This window comes from Papio anubis, chromosome 16 (assembly GCF_008728515.1).
Source record: "Papio anubis isolate 15944 chromosome 16, Panubis1.0, whole genome shotgun sequence".
Taxonomy (NCBI): Eukaryota; Metazoa; Chordata; class Mammalia; order Primates; family Cercopithecidae; genus Papio; species Papio anubis.
Window position 1 is genome coordinate 38,651,529 of NC_044991.1, and position 14,810 is coordinate 38,666,338.

General features: G+C 47.5%; 1 protein-coding gene across 3 annotated transcripts in view; it reads right to left on the bottom strand.

Moving 5' to 3' along the window:
• Positions 1-10,818, bottom strand: part of RIN2 (Ras and Rab interactor 2) — a 252,800-nt gene extending 241,982 nt beyond the window's left edge. Inside the window, exon 1 of one of the 3 annotated variants that reach the window (XM_017945051.3) lies at positions 10,659-10,818. The gene's annotated coding sequence lies outside the window, so the exon portion shown is untranslated. Of the gene's footprint in view, positions 1-9,560; positions 9,855-9,957; positions 10,288-10,658 lie in introns of those variants that run through there. The other 2 variants (XM_017945049.3, XM_017945050.3) reach the window with 2 other exon arrangements.
• Between the last annotated feature and the right edge of the window lie 3,992 nt (positions 10,819-14,810).

The following is a 14,810-nucleotide window of genomic DNA, read 5'->3' on the forward strand; positions in this document are numbered from 1 at the left end:
TTTTCTTTTCTTTTCTTTTTTTTTTTTTTTTTTCTGAGATGGAGTCTCATGCTTTTGCCCAGGCTGGAGTGCAGTGGCATGATCTCAGTTCATTGCAACCTCCACCTCCTGGGTTCAAGCAATTCTCCTGCCTCAACCTCCCAAGTAGCAGGGATTACAGGTGTGTGCCACGACGCCCAGCTAATTTTTGCATTTTTAGTAGAGATGGGGTTTCACCATATTGGCCAGGGTGGTTTCGAACTCGTGACCTCAAGTGATTCGCCTGCCTCAGCCTCCCAAAGTGCTGGGATTACAGGTGTGAGCCACCACACCCAGCTTATTTCTCACTCTTTGCACTTACCACTCCTGCCTGGAACCCACGTGTTACTAGTTAACACTGATGATTCCATCCACCATAGCTTAGACATCCCTTCCATTGTGAATCCTTTTCTGATGCCCAGGAAAGGATGAAGTACCCCTTCTGTATGCAACCACATTGTCCTTGAATAGAAAGCGGCCTGGGAACCAACCTTGAATCTGCCCTTTCCTAGCCCCATTCTTTGAAATTACTCTACCTCTGATCCCAAGGTCCCATGGAAGCACAGTTTAAAACAGGGAGATTGCCTGAACCAACACGAAAGTGTAGTAGGTTATTTGTATTATTTAGATCATATATGTAGTTTAAGGTCATCCTGTAAATGGTTTAGGGAAAGACATTAGCTACAAATATTAGGGAAAACAGGGATATGAGATGTGCCCAGAGAAAGTGTTTGTCATAGGGAACACACACCATCTGTTAAGGCAGGAATCCTGGAATACAGAGAGGATGGGTGGGTTCCCCGTGACAGATGGCCAGGAGCGGGCTCCCACCATGGGGGAGGGACAGGGAGCTGTCTGACTGTCACTTCATACATCAGACCTCACCCAACTGAGAGGATAAGAAGCTTTGAAGAAGCCACCCTAATAAAGCACCTTCGTCAACCTAGGAGGACCATTCTCCCCATCTGTGCCTAGTCCGTCCCACTGGCTGTCCCTCCTTCCCTCCCTCCCTCTGTAGACTCCTTTGCTCAAAAGCCATGAAACCTTCCAAAGGGTCTTGCCATCTATGAGGATGAAGTCTCCTTCCTTCAGCAACATTAGTCTAGCAGAGAGCCAGAGGAATCTCCTAAACCCACCCCATCCCACCCCCAGGGTCCCTGTGCTTACTTCATAAAAGGAAGAGGGATAAATACCTTTTCTTTTTTGAGACAGAGTCTCACTCTGTCGCCCAGGCTGGAGTGCAGTGGCCAGATCTCAGCTCACTGCAAGCTCCACCTCCCGGGTTCACGCCATTCTCCTGCCTCAGCCTCCCGAGTAGCTGAGACTACAGGCGCCCGCCACCTTGCCTGGCTAGTTTTTTGTATTTTTTAGTAGAGACGGGGTTTCACCGTGTTAGCCAGGATGGTCTCGATCTCCTGACCTCGTGATCCGCCCGTCTCGGCCTCCCAAAGTGCTGGGATTACAGGCTTGAGCCACCGCGCCCGGCTGATAAATACCTTTTCTAAAAAGACAAAAGCCTCCGACTTTGTGGGATCCCTGAATTGTCAAGGAGAAAAACCATTGCAAAGGACAGCAACAAAGCACTTGAATTAGGGGTTTTCCAATTCAAACTCAACACAAATATGTCTGTCTCTCGAGTCAAGCACTGACCACACTGTCCTGCCCTTCCCAGTCTAAGTATCCCCTGCTAGGCTGTGAGGTCCTTTAGGCCTGGAATCTTAAAGGAGCGCCTGCACACATGAGTGCAAATGAATCTTTGGGCCAGCCAAGATCCCACACCTCCCAGCAGAGCTGAAACCAGCAGCTGGTCTTGTCCAATCTGGGTTTGTGCCTTCCTCACCAGCCACCCCAGGGATCAGTGTGCTAATGTGGCCTGAACACATACAATCAATGCCCACTGGCTCTAATTCAGTGTCATGGTTTCCCGGAAAAAGAGGATCCTAAACTTTTTTTTTTTTTTTTTTTTTGAGACGGAGTCTCGCTCTGTCGCCCAGGCTGGAGTGCAGTGGCCGGATCCCGGAGCTCCGCCTCCCGGGTTCACGCCATTCTCCGGCCTCAGCCTCCCGAGTAGCTGGGACTACAGGCGCCCGCCACCTCGCCCGGCTAGTTTTTTGTATTTCTTAATAGAGACGGGGTTTCACCGTGTTAGCCAGGATGGTCTCTATCTCCTGACCTCGTGATCCGCCCGTCTCGGCCTCCCAAAGTGCTGGGATTACAGGCTTGAGCCACCGCGCCCGGCCAAACTTTCTTTCTGATCTTCGCAAATTAGGCTTAATATAATTCCAAACAAATACGCCGGAATACAATTTCACTGGAAGAATTAATGAGTGAATTTGCCAAAAAAATTTGGGGGTGGGGGAGAAGATAAAAGCATAGAAAGTGGCCGGGCACGGTGGCTCGCGCCTGTAATCCCAGCACTTTGGGAGGCTGAGGCAGGCGGATCACTTTAGGTCAGGAGTTCGAGACCAGCCTGGCCAACATGGTGAAACCCCGTCTCTACTAAAAATACAACCTGGTAGGCAGAGGTTGCAGTGAGCTGAGATCATGCCACTGCACTTCTGCCTGGGCAACAGAGCAAGACTCTGTCAAAAAAAAAAGAAACACAGAAAAAAAAGGGCAGAGAGTGAAGTGGGGCTTGCCCTTCCTAGTATACTTTGTTTGTATTATGGAGCTGGGGAAAGGCAGGTTTATTCACCAAATGATGCCAGACCTGGGGGAAAACTATGGGGAGAAAAGAATAAACTTTTGTTCCTACTTTATAAACCACTTACCAAATGATCCCAAATGAATTTAAGTAGTAATCTAAAAAACTGAAAGCAGAAACATTACAAGAAAATATAAAAGGCTGGGTAATTGATTGAGGAAGTGGAAAGGTTTTCTATGCAGAGGGGCCATTAAGGAAATTTTAAGAAAAAGCACAAACATTTGATGATGCAAAAGGTTAAAGATTTTGTATAACAAAATGTATATCACTGAAGCGATAAACATTCAGCACTTAAACAAAGTCTGGGCAGCAAGACGATGAGCGTTTAGGTTCCACGTCCCTTATCCGGACAAGGGTGTGCTGAAGTCAGACACACCGGGACTGCTAGGTCCTGCACAGACAAGGTGGCTGGTCTCAGCACTCAACTCCTGATGTGGGATCCTGGCTCACTTTCCGAGACTCAAAGGTTTCCATCCAGACTAGTGCAGCTGCCCTCAGTTACCACACAGGACAGACATCTGCCTCCATTCATATTTTAAAAGTATTCTTATAATCAAGCCATAGTTAAAATGCAATGGGAGAGTTCAGTATTTGGGAAAAATCTGTAACAATTTCTTAACAACTAAAGTTCATCCAGCTAACTATTTAAACTAGCTATTTTTTAAATTTTGAATTCCTGATCTACCAAATAAAATCAGATACATAAAAAACAAAAAGTCTCTTTATCCAATTTATTGGATTAAATTACTTAAAAAAAAAAAAGACTTCACTCATTAAAAATACAAATGTTTCCAAATTTGCTTTTTAAAATGACTCAGATTTTGAAAATTTGAAGCAAGTGGGGGGTTATGTATTAATACTCCATGTACTATCACTTGGCCAGATGGCATCATCAAATAAAAATGAGATATATACTCATAGTAGGAATTAGGACACCTCCCAGATCCGTTTCTCATTTGGGTACTATAAAACCCAGCAATGTCTTTTAAATCACTCTTAGGATGATTTTTAAAACAAACCAGCATACCTTTATAGCCTTTCCTACATCAAACTGAATCAGGGGCTCTCAATCATGGACCATCAAGTTTTGGGGTAATTCAAAGTTAGTAATGGAGGTTCTTACAACCAAAGATTTTTGACCAGAATAAGATATCTCACACAGGCTGGAATGCCGATAGCCTTAAAAAAATCCGATTTTATTTTCTTAGACTCTTTTACAAAATGGGTGTGTTTAAACTTTCATCTAACCATTAGTGAGTTTAAAAACCATTTCTGCTACAAAAAAACAGTGTCATTTAATCATTCATTCATTCACTCATTCATTATGTGATTATGCTCTTGAGTGGTTTTGCTAGTGGCTGTGTTAACTTGTGTGGTTCTATTCACACTTTCAGCTGACATTCCACACTTCTCTGTGCTGATATACATATGTATTTTTTTATTTTTATTTTTATTTTTTATTTTTTGAGACAGAGTCTCTGTTGCCCAGGCAGGAGTGCAATGGAGTGATCTTGGCTCACTGCAACCTCTGCCTCCTGGATTCAGGGGATTCTCCTGCCTTAGCCTCTGAAGTAGTGAGGACTACAGGGGACTGCCACCAGGTCCAGCTAATTTTTTTGGTATTTTTAGTAGAGACGGGGTTTCACCATGTTGGTCAGGCTGGCCCTGAGCTCCTAACCTCAAGTGACCTGCCCACCTCAGTCTCCCATAATGCTAGGATTACAGGCATAAGCCACTGCACCTGGCCAGGACTTTAAAACTCAACAGGTTAAAGATCACACTTAGGCCTGTGCACAGTGGCTCACGCCTGTAATCGCTGCATTTTGGGAGGCCGAGGTGGGTGGATCACCTGAGGTCAGGAGTTTGAGACCAGCCTGGCCAACATGATGAAACCCCGTCTCTACTAAAAATACAAAAAATTAGCCAGGTGTGGTGGCGGGCACCTGTAATCCCAGCTACTCAGGAGGCTAAGGCAGGAGAATCGCTTGAACCCGGGAGGCAGAGGTTGCAGTGAGCCGAGATCACACCACTGCACTCCAGCCTGGGCAATAAGAGTGAAACTCTGTCTCAAAATAAATAAATAAATAAATCACACTCAGTATTTCCTCCCTACCTTCTCCCTTGTTCGCACAGCACGATGATATGTGCATGCTCACACACACACTTGAACTCCATGGCTTGCCTAATGACTCATCAGCCTTCTAGTCTCTTCTTCAACTCCCCTTGTCACTCCCCATCGCGCCCCATCTGATAGGTCCATTTTTCTCAAAACACTCCTTCCCTTGACTTCTGTGACACCACCCTGTTTAATACATATCTCTAAATGAGACTTTTTACTTTTTGTGCTTTGGAAAAATCTACAAAACAAATCTTGAGATATATTTGCTCAGCATTGGAGACCTAGAAATGTCTGCAGATGAATGTTAAATTTGCACAGCCATGCCTCTTTGATCACTTTCCAAAGGCTCCTCCATTAGCCCACAATACTCCTTTGAATCCCTGAAATTCTAACTCCAACTTCCCCACTTCATCTCCTTAATTGCAATAACGCCTCAATAGCTGAGGTTACTGGTCCGTGGAAGGTGCTCTAACAGTAGATTGAAGGCAAACTCTAATTTAAAAATACCTCTTTTCAAACAGTGGGTGTTTGCGAAAGGGGGCTGCAGCTCTTATGAGGAGGGATTGCTATTAGCAGGCCTCTGTTCCAGGTCTGAGACACCCAGAGAATGACGGTTGCTATCTTTTCATAAGTAAATGTCCACACGCACTTAGACACCCTAGAGAATTCACTTGGCCAGCACCCAGGGAGAGAGGAAGTGAGAGAACTGAAAATTCACTGAGCAGGAGTCCTTTCTCACTCAATGGATGTAACTAGCCAAGAGGAAATAGTGATCTCAGGACAAGAACCCTGAAGTTACCACCCCATCTACAGAGCTGTGTGTGAGGACATTCTCAGAGTTGGGAAGGCTGGTTGAGATCTGAAGGCTTCTGGGCAGCAAAAAGGCAGTGCTCCCCAGAGGATGGGGTTCCCTCAGATCATATCTGATCAAACCCAAAGAACCTACTCATATTAATCGGATGCAGGGAAGCTACTTGAGTTAATTGGATACACAGATCAACAATCCACTCTAAATTTACAAGGGTGGATTATTATGCTTTTCTAGTGTCCAGAATACACATTTTTACTATCCAAAATACCACATATTACTTGGAGTCAACATTCCTTGGAAGCTGACCCGGACATTAGAAGATTCTGGGAGAACTGAACAATTCCCAAGGTGAATTCCTTGGAACAATGGATCCAGAAGATGCTTCATGAGAAAGAGTGTTCTGTGGCCAAAGAAAGTTGGCAAACATCCCATACTGTGGTGTCATTCTAGAGAGTCCCAATATATGGTATAATAATGAAGACTCCTTAAAGTCCTGCCATAAAAATCAGATTAACATTAGCATTTCCCTAACATATTTTATCACTGTAACTCATTAGTGATTGTTTAGCAAGACTGCATCCTAAAACACAACTCGGTGAATCCTGCTTTGTACACACACTGCATGGAGCGTGCCTCTGGGCAGGTCCGCTGTGCTGCGGCAGAATGACAGACTACTTTTAGGCCTCCATTTCCTCACCTACAAAATGCAATGAATACTACTGTTGTGGGAACGGCTGAGATACTATCTGTAAAGCCATTTTATAATGTGCTACAAAAATGTTATCTGCTTTCTTCAGAGGCATTACAGTCCTGAGGGTGTATTTCTTGCTGTGCAACTCCTCCAAATGCCTTGACAAAGGGATACTTTTGCTCATTCATTCATTCATTCAACACCCCCTCCTCTACTGGTAGGTCTTAAGGGCTATGGCCTGGTTTTCAACCCCAGGAGGCTTACAGACAGTGGGCAAGTGAGATCCACTGCATTGCTTTAAGTGATACACACACACACACACACACACACACACACACACAAGGAATTCTGGTGGTGGTGAGGGGGTGTCTTACCAGGGAAAGCAGGACGGGGTCAGGGAAATCTTTCTTGCTGAAACTATTAGGATTCTTGAAGGATCATTAGGAATGTTGGATGTACAAGGGGAGTTGGGCACAAGGTCAAAACACTGTAACACGGAGAGTATGTGAAGAATGGGCCTCCCATTAATGGGTCACATAAGCATGGACCTCCCAGGGTAGCATACCCTGTGTTTCATCTGTGATACCTGATTCATCTGTGTCCTCCAAGCAGAGGAAGAGGATTTAGCTAAGCGAGGAGGTTCTTTCTGGAAAGTGGAAGTCCTGAAGTGGGTAGTGGCCCTTGACTTTGGATAAGGTATGTGGCAGGGCACCTTGGGTGGGGATAAGAGTGCTGCTGTGAAGTTAACTTTAAATAAGCACATGCCCCCAGCACTTTGGGAGGCCCATGCCCCCAGCACTTTGGGAGGCAGATCACGAGGTCAGGAGATAGAGACCATCCTGGCTAACATGGTGAAACCCCGTCTCTACTAAAAAAAAAAAATACAAAAAACTAGCCGAGCGAGGTGGCGGGCGCCTGTAGTCCTAGCTACTCGGGAGGCTGAGGCAGGAGAATGGCGTGAACCCAGGAGGCGGAGCTTGCAGTGAGCTGAGATCCGGCCACTGCACTCCAGCCTGGGCAACAGAGCAAGACTCCCTCTCAAAAAATAAAAATAAAAATAAGCACATGCCATAGCCATCCTGGGAGTCAAGCTCCCTCCCACCTGCCCTACACTAGAGGTCAAGTGTGGGCTATTTCAGTTTCCTCCTCTGAACTCCGATGAACTGTCTGAAGGAGAATGTTTCCAGACAAGAGACGTCTTGATAGCAGATTGGTTTTCCCCATGTCTCCAGCCTCCAACTATTGAAAGTCTCCAAACCCAAAAGCTCCTGTCAACAACCTTCTTCCCAAGTTCCAAAAGCAAGGGCCCTTCGCTGTCCCAGGACCCTACCAATGCCTAGCTTGTGATGCTCTCTCCAGAGGTGCCAAAGCATGGGAGGGCACACTTTGGGTATTCCAGAGGCAATATTAGAACCTGAGGCAAAAGGAAAATCAGCACCTCTATATCCACTTACGACAACATCCTCCCATATTTGAATTAGGTAAAAAGTTCATAAAAGCTCTGCAGTCAGTGAACATGACTACATCTGAAGCCAGAGTTGCTCAATCTGTTGCGTGCCACTGTCAACTCTCAAACCACCAGGCAAGGGAACAAACAAATGGGAAGTCTGGGGGGCGGGGGGGAGACTGGATATGACTGTTCTCATTGAACAATAAAGCAGTGTTTTTTGTTTTGTTTTGTTTTGTTTTGTTTTGAGAGAGAGTTTCACTCTGTCACCCAGGCTGAGTGGAGTGGCACAATGTCCGCTTGCTGCAACCTCTGCCTCCTGGGTTCAAATGATTCTCCTACCTCAGCCTCCCGAGTAGCTGGGACCACAGGCACGTGTCACCATACCCAGCTAATTTTTGTATTTTTAGTAGAGATGGAGTTTCACCATGTTGGCCAGACTGGTCTTGAACTACTGACCTCAAGTGATCTGCCCACCTCAGCCTCCCTAAGTGCTAGGATTACAGGTGTGAGCCACTGCACCCGGCCTATGAAGCAGGGTTCTAACAACACCCACCTTTATTTAAAATGTTGATTCTTGCTTATCATGAATTTTTTACATTCAATTTGGTTTTGTTAAAAAGATCGTATTAAAATACTATTTATCTTAATGATGGAGTGCTGCCCTGTGTGTTTCTTTTTTCCCAGTAAACCCTTTGCACTCCTAGCAAGTATTTCTTTTTGCTTCGGTATTTACAGTCCTTTTGGTCGAAGAGTACTCTGATGTTTCCTTACTGATGACACCGTGTTCCTAAGAAACCCCAATGTGCCCAAAACCGCGCAAGGAAGTGCGGCTACGCTGCGGAATTAGGAAAACTCCAGGGATTTGAGAGCTCTGAGAAGAGAGGCGCCTCTCAGGGCCCAGGGGACCGATCTTGCCCTGTATTTCTTGGCAACATATCACAGGCTTTAAAGCTGAACTTCTGCAAATCCTGCTGTCCCCGCTCCGTCGAGGGGCGCGCCACCGCCGGTGGGTGGACGCGGAGCCCGTGGGAGCCCAGGCCAAGGGTGGAGGCCAAGCCCAGAAGGGGGCGGGGAGGCCTCAAAGTGGGAAAGTGGCCCCGTCCCTTCCCGGCAGGAATCCGGGGCTCCTCCTCCGCCCGCTGTGCAGCCATCAATCACCGCAACAGCCCAAGTGCCCCCTGCCTGGACACAACACAACAACCCTCCTGCTTTTCCACCCGGGGGAGGAAATCTCCGGTCGGAGCATTTGCCCCGCACACTGGCTGGACGCACCAGTGGGGTCCGCGCTGGAGATCAAAACTGTGCGACACCGGGTCTAGCCCGCGCGCTCAGGCGCAGGGAGCACTTGATACCCCACAGGCAGTCCTGCAGGTAGAACTCCACAAAGGTCCCTACCAAACTCCGTCCCTTGCACACGCACGCACACCCGCACCTCGAGCCATAGTGCCCTCCAGCTGCCCCTCACCCCAGCCCCGCACAGGTCAGCTGAGGACACCCGGTGACCCTGCCGGGACCAGCGGCCACCTCGCGCTCCGGAATGTCACCCTGCCCCTTGTCCCCACTCCCTGATCCCCCTCCCCGCCTCCGCCCCACGATCCCCGAGGACGCGCTCTGGCTGTCTTCCCCAAGTCCCCTCCGGAGTGGGGAGAGGGTGCGCGCAGTAGCACCCGCGTCTGGAACCCCAGAGAGCCCCGCCCGTGCCCGGAGCCTCTCCTGGCTCTGGGTGCGGGCACAGGGGGTGGGGTCTCCGCTGCCACCGCCCCTTACCTCGCGCGGGCCCTCCCCGCAGGTCCCGGAGGCGGGGGCGACCGGTGGCCCCAAAGATGAGCGCGGGGCTGGGTTTCACCGCCCGGGAGGAGCAAGAGGAGGAGGAGGAAGAGGAGGAAGAGGAGGAAGGGGGAGAAAGGAGGGGAGGGGAGGGGAGAGGAGAGGAAAGAGGAGGAGGGGAGGGAAGGGCTTTGTGTTTGCCTCGGGCCGTCCCTCGGCAGTAGGGAGCCATCCCCCTCCCCCAGCCACCTTCCAGAGCTCGCAGAGGGGATGGGGCGGGGGTGATCGGATCGGAGGCAGCGACCAAGGCGCCTGCGCGACCCCAGGTCCGGCCCATCCCTCCACTCCCTCTTACCGCAAGCCCCAGCCCCTCCTGACAACCACCCGCTACGCTTACCCGGTTACAAGGAACCCACGCTGCAACCAGGAAAAACTGCCATCAGAAAGTTTATCTAAGCCGGAGCAAACTTGGCTGGACCGGCCCCTGACCCGCTTTGACGCCGCCGCCCCCGTCTTCTGCGCTCCCCGGCCAGGCGAGGACCAGAGTTTCGTTGTCGGAGATTCTTGCCTTTCTTGTTTTAGCACAAACGCGCACGCACCCCTTTCCCATAACGAGCCCCTCCGCCCAACTACAGATCCCGGGATCTGTCGCTGGGGCTGGAAAGGCCCCACTCCAGAGGCCTGAGCTGGCTGCGCCTCTTGGTCCCGGGGCAGGTTCTCCACGGTTGGACACGCTCTGGACGCCTGGGCGGGTTGTTTTGCTTCGGCCTCGCTGGCCGGGGGCCCGCCCACCCCGCCTGGAACGCGGTTTGGATCGGTGCTGGGAGCCCTCTGTAACCCCACAGAAGGCCTCGCAGGCAGGCGGGGACGCGAGAGCCGCGGGGCCGGTTCCCCGCCAGCATCCAGCCCTTTCGGAATCAGGCGCGTCCCTGGTGATTCGCTGGGTTTTCCCACCTCCCACGAGGACCTCACCTTTGGGAATTAATTGCTGACAGTGTTAGAGTTACAAAGTAGTCAGTGTCACAGAGGGAACCTACGGTGTCAGAGAGACAGTTGTTACCGGCAGAAACAGAACAGCGAAGCGGAAAGAAAACAAACCTTATTTCTGTTCTTGTTCCACTTCAGACAGTAGCAGAGGAGACTTGGATGTCATTGGTGTTGCTTTTCGTGATTCCTGCCTTCTAAAATCCCAAGACTTATTTATCATTTATCATCAGCTCAGATCCTGGGAAAACAGCCCCCTGCACTTCTGTTTCTGCTCCAAGACACCCATTAAATAAATAATTGAACACCTGCTGGTGCCAGGCGAAGTTCTAATGCTTGGGATGTGTCGATGAACAAAGCGAAAGTCTCCCTCACCTGGGGGAGCTGATGTCCTGTGGGGAAGGGATGGAAGACGGAGGGTAAACCGTGGCCATCCCTAAGTCAATTATTTGGGGTGTTGGAAGAAGTCGGTGTCAGGCAAAACAAGAAAAAGAATATGGGGGCCCAGAGTGCTTGTGTCAGGAGCAGGTCACAGAATTAAATAGGTCACCGGTGTGGTCAGGGTGGTCCTCGGGGAAGGTGGGATTTGAGCCTTAAGGGTTTGAGCAGAGGATGACCTGATCTGTTATTGCTGAGAACTCAGTCTGATGCTGTTTGGAGAGCCCACTGTCCAGGTAGAGGTGGAAATAAGCCAGGAGGCAATTGAAATAGTTCAGGCTAGAGATGGTGGCTGGTAGCAGGCTCAGAGCAGGGGTGGTGGAGAGAGGTAATTGGATTCTTATTTATTTTGAAGGTCGAGCTGACAGCAATTCCTAAGAGGTTGGACACATGGGCAAAAGGGAAAGGTGGACAGAAAGGTAGACCTGGCCCCATGTCCCTCTCTCTTCTCTTCCTTTTTCAGCCGCAGAGTAACCCAGTTTTATAGACAAAGGGTGCCAGGTAAATGCTGAAGACACCTGACCTCTGCTCCTTTCTTCCTGTCCAGTTTTCCTTTCTCCCCTTCCACCCACTCTCTTGAAAACATCCTTCCTCTGCCCACATTGCACCATGGATGGTCCCAGAGGCTCAGTCTCTTCCAGAACTTGGGGGCCATTTTGCTCTGCCCTTCCCCAGAAAAACATCTTTTACTGTAGAAATGAATTTGGGGGTTGTTTATTCAAAACGATTTATTGAGTACCTACTATGTGCCAAGCACTGTCATAGGCACTGGAGCTACAGCAGTGAACTAAACAGAAAAATCCCCGTGTTCTCTGCGAACTCACAATCTAATGCGGAGGGAGAGACAATAAACCAGACAAACAAGGTGAATATGTAGTATTCAAGCCGTAGAGAAAAGCTAAACCAGGAAGAGGAAGAGAGAGTGCTGGGGAGGCTGCACTGTAAAACAGCCATTCATCAAAGAAAACCGTGAGGACACATGGACTTATCTCATTTTTGACAGACTTGACCTCCCATCCCAGGGTCCCAAGAGACTTGAGTGGCTGCTTCAGTCAGCTGCAGAGAGCACAAGTGCTCGTGGGGCACTTTTGCAAGCTTGGGGACCGGCTAGCCAAGAAAATGTCATTTCTAATGAAGTTATTTGCCCTTTAAAGTAAACCAAGCTGTGTTGGTTCTGGAAGCATTGCCCAGAGCTGGCAACTCAGCAATTTGTTTCTCTCCTCTGTTGAGCAGGGCAGGTAGAGGTGAGTGTCATGTGTAAATGATTTGAAAAGTGCAATTTTTTACCCTGGGGTCTGAGCTATAAAATAATCATCATAATCATGATGGCAATTCTTGTTTATTGGTGGCTGCTGATACTGGGTAACGTCACCCTGCTCAAGCCCCATAGCATAGCCATCCCAGAAGATAGTAGAGAATATCAGTAGAAACTTAACTATTTCCATGTATTAGAAATTACCTAAACAGTGTTTATATAACTCTGCATCTCCCTCTCCAAAGATTTGGTTCTCAAAAGAGAGGAGGTTCTAAAAAGGAAGGGACATTGAAAAGGATACATTCTTTCTACTTTTTAACTTACATCTTTGTTTCAGAATCTAAAAGAGTCAGTGATTATCCCTGGAGTGTGGGATTACTGGGGCCTTAACATTTTTTTTTTTCTTTTTTCTTTTGGAGACAGTCTTTCTCAGTCACCCAGGCTGGAGTGCAGTGGTACAATTTTGACTCATTGCAACGTCCACCACCCAGGCTTAAGCGATCATCTTACCTCAGCCTCCCAAGTAACTGGGACTACAGGTAAGCACCAACATGGCTGGCTAATTTTTGTATTTTTCATAGAGACAGGGTTTTATCATACTGCCCAGGCTGGTCTGAAAATCCTGGACTCGCGTAATCCACCTCCTTTGACCTCCCACAGTGTTGGGATTACAGGCGTGAGCCACTGTGCCTGGCATGGGCCCTTAACTTTTCAAGTTGCATGTTTATGAATTATTTAAATATTTAAATATTGTATGAATCCTTAGTTAATCCAAAGAAAAAGCATTACCAGAAAGGGATCCCAATCCAGGTCCCAAGAGAGGGCCCTTGGCTCTCACCAAGAAAGAATTGGAGGCAAATCCATAGAGTAAAATGAAAGCAAAGTGTATTAGTAGCTGCCTGGGCTACTCAGCTGCTTATACTTATTGTTACTTCCTGGTTATATGCTAAACAAGGGGTGGATTATTCATGAGTTTTCCTGGAAAGCGGTAGGCAGGCAATTCCTGGAAGTGAGGGTTCCTCCCCTTTTTAGTTCATATAGGATAGTTTCCAGATGTTGCCATGGCATCTGTAAACTTTAATGGGGCTAGTGAGAGTGTCTTTTAGCATACTAATGTATTATAATTAGTATATAATGAGCCATGAGGACAACCAGAGGTCACTTTCATCCCCATCTTAGTTTTGGTGGGATCTGGCCTGCTTCCTTACCACATGCTATTTTATCAGCAAGGTCTTTGTGACCTGTATCTTCTGCTGACCTCCTGTCTCATCCTGTGACTAAGAATGCCTTAACCGGCCAGGCGCGGTGGCTGACGCCTGTAATCCCAGCACTTTGGGAGGCCGAGGCGGGTGGATCATGAGGTCAGGAGATCGAGACCATCCTGGCTAACATGGTGAAACCCCGTCTCTACTAAAAATACAAAAAAAAAAAAAAAAAAAAGTTAGCCGGGCGTGGTGGCGGGCGCCTGTAGTCCCAGCTACTCGGGAGGCTGAGGCAGGAGAATGGCGGGAACCCAGGAGGCGGAGCTTGCAGTGAGCCGAGATCGCCAGGGCACTCCAGCCTAGGAGACAGAGCGAGACTCCGTCTCAACAAAAAAAAAAGAATGCCTTAACCTCCTGGGCATGTCACCCAATAGTTCTCAGCCTTATTTTACCCATCCCGTATTCAAGATGGAGTCGCTCTGGCGAGAGAATTGAAAGCACAAGTGTGAAGGCAATCTTATCTATAATTACTTAAGATTTTGATAACCTCTTTGACTTTAGTATTTAAATCACTTAAAAAATTTCCAAGTGTTGAGATTTCTTTGTTGCTGCTCTTTAAATTTTTGTTATTAGTTTCCAGGTTTATTGCATTGTGGTGAAGAAATGTAGCTTGTTCAATTTCTGCTTTTTTTTTTTTTTTGAAATTAATTGGGGCTTTCTTTGTGATCTAGTGTATGATCAATTTTGAAAAAAGATTTCCATAGTTATCTGAACAGAAGGCATATTAACCAAGCCCCATAATCTAGTTCTAGGCTGAGCGTATAGTAGTTGTTAAAAAAATTGTTTATCAGTGAACATGAGCAATAATTAAATGTTCATTCATCTTGCATATTTATTCTAAGTCTTTACATCATTTACTTTATTATTTCATCTTCCAGTCTTCTAGACTATACTCTGCCTTCTCCCCTACCCATCTTTGTGAAGAAAATGGATTTAGGATGGGTGTATTAATATCTTCCATTTCAATCAGAATTCTGACATTTTTCTTTGACTTTCAACTGCTCTTATTCCAGCATTTTCATGCTGTGTTACACAGTACAGAAATATGTATATGTACTATCACGTCACCACGGGCTACACAGTTATTGGTGTAATAAAACTCCTTTACCCCATTCAATGTGTTTCCCTTAATCTTTTCCTTGACTGAAATTCATATCATGATCCCTGCTTTCTTTGTCTTTGCATCCACATAGTACATTTTTGTCCATCCTTTGTTTTAAGTCTCTCTGCAGAATTTTATTTTGGAGGAGTCCATTTAAAGCAACATATACCATGATTGGATTTTGTTTTTAAACCCAACTAATGAATTTG